The sequence below is a fragment of the Pseudochaenichthys georgianus genome, chromosome 17 (genome assembly GCF_902827115.2).
Source record: "Pseudochaenichthys georgianus chromosome 17, fPseGeo1.2, whole genome shotgun sequence".
Classification (NCBI taxonomy): Eukaryota; Metazoa; Chordata; class Actinopteri; order Perciformes; family Channichthyidae; genus Pseudochaenichthys; species Pseudochaenichthys georgianus.
Genome location: NC_047519.1, coordinates 37,185,424 through 37,198,256, shown reverse-complemented (window position 1 = coordinate 37,198,256; position 12,833 = coordinate 37,185,424). Strand labels below are relative to the sequence as shown.

At 40.7% G+C, this 12,833-nt stretch overlaps 1 protein-coding gene and 1 long non-coding RNA gene across 3 annotated transcripts in view; one reads left to right on the top strand and one right to left on the bottom strand.

The window, feature by feature from the left end:
* Window positions 1-2,380: 2,380 nt before the first annotated feature.
* Window positions 2,381-4,088, bottom strand: LOC139435666 (uncharacterized). The gene is made up of 3 exons (XR_011644876.1): window positions 4,048-4,088; window positions 2,657-2,880; window positions 2,381-2,457 (listed from the first exon to the last, which is right to left on the bottom strand). It is a non-coding gene; the product is annotated as an uncharacterized lncRNA (long non-coding RNA).
* Window positions 4,089-4,798: 710 nt separating this feature from the next.
* LOC117461972 (integrin beta-1-like) overlaps window positions 4,799-12,833 on the top strand; it is a 32,878-nt gene continuing 24,843 nt past the window's right edge. For both annotated transcript variants that reach the window (XM_034103967.2, XM_034103965.2), the window contains exon 1: window positions 4,799-5,068. The gene's annotated coding sequence lies outside the window, so the exon portion shown is untranslated. The remainder of the gene's footprint in view (window positions 5,069-12,833) is intronic.

Here is a 12,833-nt window from a genome sequence, read left to right as displayed (position 1 = left end):
TTATCAATTCAGGTTAAGAAACTAGTGTTGCTTGCATCCTATTAAAAGGCATTTCTTTTTATACTCGACTAAAATGCAACAAAAAAAAGGTTTGATTCTATTAATTGTGTCTTTTTTATTGCATGTTGGCAGCAGATTCCTGTGTAGCTTCAGATCTGAGTTGTCTTATTAGTAAGCCTAATTTATACTTTTGTAGCAACACTATTTTTATATAATGGCAAAGAAAGGGTTCAGCGTCTTTTCTTTTTTCCCTGTGTCACATGTGGCAGCACTGTTCAATGTTTCTTAAGACATTACCCACTGTAGTGACGTGTGAATAAACTCCAACTCTGTACCAACAACACTGTTGTGTGACTTCAGTTACGTACTTGTATGTGTGTAGATTAGAAAGAGGTAAGATAAAGGATCTGCAGTATTTTATGAAGTATTAATCGTACAAAGGTCAGTTTTATACAAGTAGAAGTGTGTATTTACCTGGTAGTAGGCTGTCAGTAATGGCTACGCCTCTCTATTTGGACTGGTAGATCTCGGCTGACTGGCAACTTTAAAAGTAGCTCTCTGTTCAAAAAAGGTTCGGCACCCCTGAGATAGACTATGTAACTTATTATGGTTATAGAGTGATATTAATAAAAGAATACATTCACCTTTATTATGTTTTTTGGTGAATCTTTCCAGATCTTCAAAGACTTTGTAGTCGATGTAGTGGGAACGTACCTCATTGACTCCAGTCGGCACGGGCTGTAGGGCCATCTTGACTAGTTTTATGGATGTGGTCTCCATTTGACCTGCTCATAGAAACAAAGCTTGCATTCCTGAGGCAATTCTCATTTTTCATGGCTCCACTTAAAATAAAAACAACAATAAGACATACTTGATGACTCTTGGCCCACAGGGGGCCATGTCCTTCCAGCTCGTCCCTATCTGTCTCTCTGTCTGTATCTGTGCGCTCATGGAGCATCCTGCATCTTCCCCCCCCCTTCTTCTTGACCCTCTTCTATCCCAGGTGTGAAATCCTCATCTCTCTCCATCTGAGAGCTCAACATCTGAATCTCCCTGAACTATCTGGTGCAGAAAATGTCTGCTTCAGTTCCGTCTCCTGCAACAATATTGAGTCATAAAGTCCATGAAGACGGTCCTGACGTCCACTCGAATGGACATTTATAAAAGGGCTGCTATTTGAAAACTTGAATTATTTAATTGCTTTCAGAACTAATTATATAGTTCCTCACATGTTAATAAACAAGAACATATATGATTTTCTTGGTAACAATTTAAATTATTCAACAATATTTGACTTCTCCTGCTTCTATAAGTTTATTTAGTTTTTCGTATGCCAGCCATTTTGGATGAAAAGAAAGAGGAACTTCCCAGCATGCAATTTTAACCAATGACATATCACTGAAAAGACCAGGATGAGCAGCTGTGGCTCAGTGGGTAGAGTGCTGGACTTTGAATCAGGAGATAGCAAGTTCGAGTCCCACTGTAGTCAGCATGTTGTTGCCCTGGGCAGTTCACCCCAAATTGCTCCTGTGGGTATAGTACTGTCGCTTTGGATAAAAGCGTCTAACAAATAACATGTAATGTCCTCTGTACAGCACATCAGGGATTGATAGAGTTGCTCAAAAGAGTAAAAGGAGATGCATGTTAACAAAATGACTACGACAGTGGACATTTTCAATGGGCTGGGTCCCAGGAGGATATACAGTCTGATTCCAGCACGTTAAACCACAAGCATTAGATTTCTCACTAAACTGTGTTCCTCAGATCAGGGGAAATGTGTTATGAGTGGCATTACACTTTTTCTCGATTGCTAACACACATTTTTTTTTTTAATTGCTCAGTTTCTCAGAACACGAAACACAATTCACAAAACCACACACCCAAAGTGCAAAACACCTCATTCCTCCTGCTAAGTGAAGAACTGCTCTCAAAACTACATAAACACTTTCTAAATGCAAACGTTAGCACCAGATATAACTTCATTCATAACAGCTACACACCGCTGAGCGTAATCTAAAGCACTTCCATCTGTTATGGGCTATGCTCTGCAGGGGCGCCGCCAGGGATTTTGGGCCCCACGAAAAGATATCACATTGGTTATTTAAAAATGTTTTTCTTAATGTTCTAAAATAGTTTGGGCCCCTGTCAGTCACGGGCCCTTAGAATCGTCCTAACCTTTCACCCCCTTACGGCGCCCCTGATGCTCTGTACAGAGAGGTTTCTGCAGAGAAAGATTGCTTGAGTTTACAGAAATACAGTAAATGAAGAAATACAAATGAGTTGTTAAAAAAAAAAATCACATTTTATTCAAAGATAACATCGTGCAACATGCATCGCAGCACATCGTTACTTCGGATCTCTCTAAGTGGGATGCATTGTTTGCCAAAACCCAGTTTGTAACTGCTGCTTCCTGCCTCTTTGAACATCCTTGGCCTTCCACCTCTTTGTTTCTCAGTCCTTCAGGTAAACAACAAAGACATAGTGGTCGGTCAGTGTCTGTGTTGCATATGTAAGTTTACCACAGTCCATTGTGCAGGATGTGTGTACAGTTATAGTCTGCAACATGCCAACAATTCAATTACAGTAATGAAGTGTTTCACACAACCGATATCAGCACTGAGATATCATGAATTATGCAGAGCTAAAACTAACTAACCTGTTTTTAAGTCTAAGTGTCCGGATTACAGAGGCGACAGTACATCGGCTTAGATTAGGCTGAACCCTCCGTCCAGCCTCTCTCCTCGTCAAACCATGGTTGATAACATCTCATTTCATTAGAGAGTATTCTTCCTCCTCCTCTCACTCTCAGCCCAGCTCTTCCTCTTCCTCTTCCTCTTGCTCCTCCTCTTGCTCTTGCTTCCATGTTGGCTTCCATTGTTGCTGTAAGAAAGTACACTTTTCATAGTGCTAACATCCTGATTGATGAGCCAACAATTATGCTACCAGGTGTTTGGTCAGGTGGAACGTGTTTCTTGATCGTTGGTCCATGTGTGAGGCATTTTGAATATCAGTGTTCTAAACCTGCTAACACGTGGCTTCATGTCAGATGCCTGTGTCTTACGTGGAGAAACGTGTGCAGTGGTTTGCAAAAAGTGCCATGTTGATTTTCAAATTGTGTGAAAAGCTGAAAACGTGTTTAGAGTTTTGGAGATTCGAGCTGATGTTTTGCTCTTTGAGTGTCAGTTAAAATAATTGTGCTTTATGTAGAATTTCTGTGTGTTAGCAATCGAGAAAAACTGTAAACTGCAGTCTGATCTCATGTGAACTTCATGTGGCTTGGGTTGAGGTGAGGTTTCCAGACCAAATTGGTGCCACTGAACCACTTTCCCATACGCTGCTGGTGTGTTGCGTTCATTTGATCTCTCGTTTCTTTGCTGCAGAATCTATACTTACACATTGATCTCTACTGTAGTCTAGCTGTGTCAGAGCCAAACAGAAAGAGGTATTTTTATCAATCTGACTCCACACAGTTGTAGTTATTGAAGTAATACTTGAGGTAATAAAAGCTGTTACTTCTGCTGTTGATAATTCAGTGTCATGTAGAAACTGAATGTACATTTAACGTAAGGAGCATAACTTAAATATGTTTGCTACTATTTCACTTCTGCTGCCACCTGGCACTGCACACAGCCAGATACAATGGATATAGCAGGGATCTTTCTTCAATTGCATTACCAGTTCTACATTTTGTCAAACTATATAATTAATAATCCCACCGGCATCAAGGCGGGATTTTAAATGTAATTAAACGCACATTTGGGGTATTAATATACCACTAAAGCACATGTATACAGTATGGGTTGAAATGCAATGCCATGCCATGCTATGCTATGCTATGCTATGCTATGCTATGCTAATGCTTAAGCCAATGTGTTCCTTTATGGCATTGTGTACTTGCTAAACACTTGTGAACACATTTTTAAAAGACTTGTTTTTAATTAACATTAATAGAAGAAAGCAGCTCATTGTTGTACGTTATCTTATACGACTTGCATGAGATATAATTAATTAGTTGGACATCCAAGCTAAAGCCACCAGACTACTGACCTCTGATATGCCCTAGTCCTGAGGTTGTGGTTTAAGCTCTCTTGGTTATACATGAAACTGATACGAGAAAGAGCACTGTGCAAACTCTCCCTGAGCGGATTATGAGAAGTATGTGGCAGGATGATTGTGCAGTGATGTAAAGAAATGGAGATGGTGACCTCATGTGTTCATCTCACCAGCTGGCAGCATCAGCTGTTACACACGCATCACACATTACAGCGATTTAAGATGCTAAATGTGGAAAGTAAGTCCTTTCATTGCTTCATCTAAAAGTGTGAAGTGTCTTTTTCAACATATATTTTGCATTTCAGTTACATGTTAAGGTTATGTATTGATTATTTACCCATGTCATGTTATGCTTCTTCTTAAGGTATTTTATCAGATTGATAACATATTATAACAGAGTACTTTTACTTTTAGTACTTAAGTATATTTTGATGCCAATACTTTTATATTTTTACTTGAGTAACTTTTAAATGCAGGACTTTTACTTGTAGCAGAGTATTCCTACACTCTGTTACTAATACTTTTACTCAAATACAAGACCTGAGTACTTCTCCCACCTCTGACTACTTGAGTAAATGTACTTTTCACCGAGGTGAGGATGGGTTCACAGTTCGATGTGTGTTTGTTTGTTCGGCCCCTACGTGCCGCTGTTCTTCCTCTGTAGGCGGGGTCTAATGAACAAGAAGGAGTTTTGATGAACTGGAGCATTAAAAAAAACTAAAAAACAGCAGTAGTAGCACCGGAGCCGCGAATGAAACGTGTTCGGGAGATCCGGGCACTCCTCGATCCTTATTTAATTCATAAAATAAAAATAATTTAATAAATTTTAGTTGACGCATTTTCATTGGACACGTTACGTTCTCGACGTAGCGGTGCGTCAAACAAAGCGAACCCTTTATAACAGTTTCAGCTAGTCCTCGCCTCACTAACCGTTTTTATTTCTCTAAAAGAGGACACTTTCTCGGGCTAATGTTACTCTAAATCAACGGAACAACCAGTTTATCATCAACATAAGGTAAGTGTTGTTATACTCACCTACGTTTTCTTTAAGATTTAACCCATGTTTAAATCGACTGTAAGCGACAAAAGGGGAGAAGCGAGGAATGCTTGTCTTCAGGGGGAAACTTTGGGTGTGGATTAACGAAGTTAGCTAGCTAGCACTGGAAAGGCAGTTGTTTTTTCCCCCCATAAATGTCCTTTAAAGCTATATTTCAACACTATGATGTGTGAAATGTATTTCAACCTACACCTCAAGTCTGTCCCTGAATACATCTTAAATTGGGCTTTGTACAGAAAGTAGGCCAACGAGGGCAGTTTGGGTGGTTTAAAGTTTGAGGAAATAATGGGAATTATCAGTACTGGATAGCTATTAATACAAGTATTACTCCCCTGTGAGTTTAAACCTTTACAGATACTTTTACACATCCTTCTTTGTGTTTATACCTACACATTTATGTAATAACATGTCGGAAAAACTAGCATCTTTCTGTGGCACTCAGACCTAAAAGCCTTTTGTTGTCCAGAGGACAGTACACATTTTTTTAATGGGCATGATCATTACTGCATAGGTTTTAATACAAGTATTACTCCCCCCTTTTAAGTTTAAACAGTGTAAAGTAACTAAGTACCTGTACCCAAGTGCACTACTTATGTCGACTTTTGAGGTACTTGTACTTTACTTGAGTATTTCAATTGTTCTTCTACCCTATTATTATTATTATAGTATATTTTGATGCCAGTACTTTTGTACTTTTATCTAAGTCACATTTTGATTGTGTCAAAATGTGTCCATAAAAACCCTTTGCTGATGTCTTTACCATTTGTGTTGGACAAAAGCAGAATTCACTTTAACGTCAGAAGGCTCATACATGTGGGGGAAAACATACATGAAAGACAACTAAACAAAAGCCCGTTGAAAGTCTTTAAACATTGAAATCAAGTTAGACATGTAAAGAACAGCCTGAACAAACCACAGCCGGATAGAGTGACCAAACTACTCTATGGGCCGTACAAACTGTGGTTGAGGATACACTACGGCTTCTTAAAGAAGGCCAGATCGGTTAACCAGAATCCAGAGCCTCTTGTTGAGCCTTGCCCACAGCTGTGATTCAGGACTGTTGACTCTGCAACATGTAAGCTGAACAAGATTGGTCTTGCTTGCCTCATTCACTTCCTGTAAAGGAACTGCAGCCTGAGGGAGTGTGTTCTTCCTTCCTGGTTAATCTCAGGGAGAAGCTTGATTCCTTCAACTAGTAATCTGCGTTCACCAGGGCCTAATTTAGTGACAGGGGAATAAAACGCCTCGGGTTGAGTGCTAGTTTGTCGTTGCATCTTAATGACATAGCAACAGCAATGTGTCAAATCAGAAAACATGCATGTTTCTGATCTTGAATAAATGACATGTGTGCAGATAATATACGCCAGGCATGGTAAGTGTAGACATGAGTCTGTAGACTTAGATCCGACTCCCTGCAGGTCCCTGAGTCACTTCCCTTAGTTACATTGTTGTGATGTTTAAACGCAGCGGCCAGCAGCGAGGAGTGTCCGAGGCAGATTGAAGGGTCATTCAGCATTACTCAACTCCCCCCCCCCCCCCCCCCCACGACTTGTCAGATATGAGTCATCTGGCCTCCCAGTGACGGCCAGACGAGTCATGATCACGGTTTAAACATTATCCCGTCATGGCTCTATCCCTATCCTTCTGTGAGAAAGTGTTGGGAGTCCTTATAGCAGAGTCACGAAAAGGGGGACATCGTTTGAGAATGTGCGGCAAGAAAGATATTTGTAGGTATTCTGAGTAGTACAGAATATTGCTAAAGCTGTATTTAATTAAGGATTCACTTTGGTCATAATTTGACCCGATAACAAGAAGCCATACAAAGAAGTGACAAGGAAAAGGCTAAAACTATTTGTCCGTTAATCTTTCAGTAGAGACAGAAATGTTTTTTTTTTCACTGCTCAAAATGCTAGGATTTGCTGCTCTGCAATTAAAATACACCATAATGTTTGACTTTTGAACAAGATAGATTAAATAGATTAAAATGTCATTAAAAAAACTGTTTTAATCGATTATACAAATCATTTCTAGTGGCAGCTTTAAAAGAGAGAAAACGAGACGCACTTCAAGAGTCATTAATAACAACAATAAATATCTCAGGTAATTCTCAAATGTGTTTTTATATTATGACTTTTGATCAGTTACTTCGATAAAATGTTAAAAAGAAATAAGACAATGTCATATTTAAAGGCAAATAACGTAATTTATGAGGTGTTAGAAATGAAATCCAGTCTGAGAGGAAACAGCTTTTTTAAAAACTCGACCGTGAGGGTTTCAAGTTATTTACAGCCAGAAATGTCCTCATGCCTCGTACTGAGTAGAGTCAGGGTTCAGGCTGGAAAGATGGAAAAAGCTCCCCATTTTTCAGTGACGTCGTTTCTTTTCCACAACATAATGTGGAGCGGGTTAAGAAGGAATGTGTTATCTCATCTCTCTGAGGGGAGGTCGGCTTCTCCTCCTCATGGCAGATACAACCAAGCGGGTCCTGACGTTGCTCTACAACTTAAAACATATACAGCCGACTGACTTCTTTACTCTTTCTTATATAAGCAGTGTCTAATTGAGTAACGCGAGAATTTGGTTTTTCAGATTTGTTCGATATGGCTTTTAGATCTTAAAGCAGATGTTATGTCAGAAGTATCACACATTGCATTGATCATAATTGTCTTTCAATTAGTTTTTTGCAACAGAACGGTTATATCCTATTGTTGTCATTACTTTTTGTGATGCTGGTGATGCATGAGTCTGGGAGGTTCATAATGAATCCACCTGGAAGACGATACGGCTATTAAACGACAAAAGGCAGTATTTCTCGTTCCGTTGCTTCTCCTTAAATGTGATAATGGTTCGTTTTGTACTTACCTTGTTGGTATCTTATCGTTTATTAAAGAAATAGTTTACAAAACAGTAATGGGTTATTATACACTTGGCTGTTGTCTTTTTTGATAGTGATAATGATTAAGACGCCAGCCGAACCCATGCGTCATCGTAGGAAAAGGATTAAAGGGATGATATAAATGTTTAATAATCCGTTCAACCGTTTCTTTAACCGTCAGCTGGTCAAAATGTGTCTTTCTCGTGATTTGTCCCAAGAGACACCCATCCATCACCTGGTAACACTCATGTCGTTTGACAGCACATTTAAAGTTCAGTATCGAGCGTCATGCCAGATGTTGTCAGGATAATCGAGGTATTCCTGTACGTTTGGTTTCCTTCAAACATGCTGGGTGTGCGGTCAGCAGCGAGGGGTTCTTCCCGATCTTTCAGCCGCCGGTTGGAGAGAGGAAAGGGGGCCTGCTGGGTGCGGCTCTAATTAAGGCAATGGATGCAGAGTCATGCTGAGTTGTTTGGGGACCTAATGGGCTGAGAGTGGACTGTGACTTTCTGCAGCAGGTGGGGGGCCGTCTGGCTCAGCGTCGGGGGGGGACCAACAGATGACCCACCCAACAGGAGCATTTCTGGGTTTGGGTGAACGCTATGGCTACGAGATTCGGCAAATATAGGTCGTTTTATATTCTATAGAATAGAATCCTTTATTGTCATTATACAGATGAGATGAGTAGAGCTACTCCTTTTTTTAACGTGTCATCAAAAATACAAATGAGACGTACAACATTCACGAGAGGACAACATAAGCAATCATACTTCATTATGCAGATCAAGTTAAAGTGCAGGAATGTATCGGTTCAACTGATTCCCTGATATTACTATTGCCGAATACGCCACGACTTCTCTGCAGCGCCACAATACTTCATTCAGATATTTCACTTATTTTACCATTACCAATTTGTTGGGCTTACAGCACATTAGATGTAGCACTCGTCCATACGGTGTATTTGGTAGCATTTTGATTAATTGTGCAGCCGTAGTGAACGCCCGTTTTTTTTTTACCTTAGTGCAGCGTTCATCATTTGATAACACCAGATGCATCATGTGACAGATCTGGGACACCCAACATGTCTAGGTTTATGTAGCATTTGCTAAAACCCGATATGGAAGTGGTTGGGTGCGTATTAATCCGTTGATATTAGCTTTACATAGTTTGGTTAAAGTAATGTCAACCGCTTAAATGTGGAGAAGGAAAAAAGCAAAGCTATATGAGGTGTGTGTATAAACAAAGCAAGATGGACAGCGGTGTAATATCACACTATCTGAGTTTAGCATTACTTTTCAGAGATGGTGTTAATATGCAAACAAACGGTAGCATACAGTGATCACACATTATGGGCTAATTCAGTTTGAATTCTTTGTTTTGCCTTCACGTAGTTTGGTGGGTAAAGCAAGCTGGATGGCTTCAGTGACTCATTCAGACTGTTTAAATGCCAAACTTAACTTTCCTATTGTGAGGATTTGCTCCATTTTAATTATTTCATAGTAAAATGAACTTCTTTGTGTCTTTGACTGTTAGTAGCACAAGATATCTGAAGGCTTCATTTCGGCTTAAAGATATTATCAACATTTTCTGACCTTTTTAGAGACCAACTATGAATCGAGTAAATAATCTGGAGATGTATCGATGATAAAAACAGTAATCTGTGTAGTTCAATTCTCAGCAGTCCATTAAAGTGCAAGACATTTTTCTCTCTTGTGTGCGTTTCTTTACCTAGAAGGATGATTTTTAATAACTGATAGTAGCTCTACTCTAGTAAATTACATTTGTTGCTGAGTTAACGGTTTGTGTTGACAGCAGCGTTTCCGCCAGGGGTGCGTCTTGCCGTCATTTGACGCTCTTATTTAGCTCGGAACGGTATTTTCTTCAATTCCTGTGTGTTTTCATATCGCAGGGGGGGGGAAATCGCAATGTCAGTTTTTTCCAATATCGTGCAGCACTAATGTACACTTCTTTTTTCTCAAGAGTCAGTGTGGCTGATGCACAGATGCACGGCGTGGCTGATGCACTCCGTGGCTGATGCACGCCGTGGCTGATGCACGCCGTGGCTGATGCACGGCGTGGCTGATGCACGGCGTGGCTGATGCACGGCGTGGCTGATGCACGGCGTGGCTGATGCACGGCGTGGCTGATGCACGGCGTGGCTGATGCACAGCGTGGTTAACCTCTGATCGTATGAAAGCAGGAACCACTGAGAAACCAGCTAGAGATGTGGTGGATTTTGCAATTTCTTGCATTTCAATTGGTCTGATGCGTGCACAAAGAGGAACTATGGGTATTAGCTGCTTTTGTTTTTGTCCTGCTAGCTTCTGTGTTGAATTCACTCATCATCTTTGTATTCGCTGTAAAACCATCTCGTATGAAATGTGCACCCAAGAATAGAGTGATCGTTGTTTAACGACTGGTCAATTTAACCTCCATTTAAGAGAAGGAATTGGCTCCCAAACAACTTTAAATGATCACATTTGTTTTGACACTTCTGACATTGTTGTCTACCAGAGGAAGTTATGCATTTACAAAACATATTTAGCAGGAAATGTTTCGTGCGGTTTCTGTTTTGAAGATATTTGTCAGATGTGGTTGTGGGTGGAGGCGCAGAATTGTCACATTTTGAAGATTTTAGTTTTTTCAAGTCGTCATAAAGCTCACCTGGTTTTCATACCAAAGTGTTTGCGACAACAACGGTACATATACGACAAACTCAACCATATGGGGGAACATTGTGAGGCCTGTTTGTTGAACTGAGGTCCCCCGCAGTCTAAACATGGACTTCGTTAAGAGTTACTAACCGTTCCCAGGCGTGCCCTGCTCCACCTTAACACAACACCAGGCTCATTCAGCGTTATATGGGCCTCAGAAACTCTTGGAGGCAGATCATCTGTCAAGTGTATCAAAATATTTCACTTTTAATCAGATTAAACAACTCTTTCCCTTGAATGACACCCACCAAACGCTACCCAGGAGACCCCAGCCCACCTGTTAATGAGACTTTGTTGTGGCTGTGTTTACCTTATCTAACACACACCTAGTTAAGCTATGAATTAGGGATCGACCGATATGGCTTTTTCAAGGCCGATACCGATTATTAGTAATCAAGGAGACCGATAACCGATATTTGGAACCGATATACATTTGCAGTAAAATCAGAAAATCTTGATGTCAAAATGTAGAATAACACAAACTCCAACACAACTCAACACAACTTCTTTGAAATGCATTTAAGCATAGCCTATATTATGCTTAATGAACTTTTAAACATCTTACAACTGGTTTCCTCTCTGAGCCCTTTTCTTTAGTGCAGCCATCTGCTATGAGTTGGAGAGAGAGACAAGAAGTGGGGCTGCAGGCTGACATGCTTAACTAACAATAATGCTTAATTTATTATATCAAAACAATGCCTGTATGTATAGCATAACATCCCAATAAGCTGTTAGCAACTGCAAAACACTAGTGCTAGCTAATGTTTTGCAAACTATTAAAAGTGAGGCTATTACAGTAGACCTAACGTTAGACTAGTAGCCTCACTTCTAATATTTTGCTAAACATTTGCTAAATACATGTTGATTAGCTAATGAGCTTCACAGATCAACCTGAAAAACTGCGAGGCTTCACTCGCAGCCCCCCCTCCGCAGTCCGCACCACAGTTCCGCTGTGAGACGACTGACTTCCCGCGTCCCTGTGTAACTGGGAAGCTGATAGAATTGGATCAATAGATCGTGCTGTTTTTGCAACTTCAGCATAGGGGATAGGGATGTTTATTGAACTTCGGCTTTCAACTGATTTACCTTCGAAACACATGTATGGCTCTGCCGCTCAGCGCTGCTGCTTGCCTCTGTCTGCGTTCTTCGCACCTGCCTGTAATCTGAGAAGGTCCCGCCTCTATGGCTGGCTCCCGCCTCCCGCCCGGAAAATCTTCAGTGTTGATTGACACTTCAGTAATAGCCTATCAGATAGCGCTGTGGGCGGGACATTGCTCGTGTACAGAGAGTGGTGACTGCAGACAGAGAAACGGCCGCATCAGAGCCAAAGTGTTATCGGCAATTTTATAAAAAAAAGGCCGATACCGATAATCGGTCAAATGATGAATATCGGCCCCGATAATCGGCCTGGCCGATAATCGGTCGACCCCTACTATGAATGCGGTCTTGTAGATTATCAGTGAGTGGCCGTATGGAGAGGAAGTCCCAGACTTTGCACAGTGTGTTTCCTTAGTTCATTACGCTCACTGCCGTCAATGAACACAGGAAGAAGTAAACAAAGGAGTGGTGACCGTAGTCTGCTTCAAACCCCTGGTGAAGTTGCTTTTGACTGAGACTCAAGCAAACCCTTAATTAAGGAAAAGGCCGGTTTTGTTTACAGTTTAAGAATATTCTTCAAACATGTCTTTGCTCACAGTGGGTCACTGAGAGGTCACAAGGCAGAGGATTTTCTTTTACCCTCATTGATATAAACAGGTAGTAGACAAAATCAGCGTATAGGTTTTCTTTAAAGACGACAAGAAGAAGATTTCAGTTTCAAGATCCAAAGGTTTCATTTCCATAGAGGGTTACATCGAAGTGTCCTTGGGCAAGACACTTAACCCCAGAAATGCTCCCAAAGGTGTGTCACGCGTATCGAGTGTAGGCAAGTTGCTTTGGATAAAAGCGTTACATTTTTTACATGAAGTAAAATGCAGTACTAAGAAAACTATGTACATGTAAGATAGAAAAAGATAACTCGTAACTAGGGATGCTCCGATCGGCCGATACTCACTCTCTACCGATTGACCGGTGCTCTCTAAACATGCCGATCGCGAGAGCCGATCGCATGACGTAAAATACATGACACTTTTCT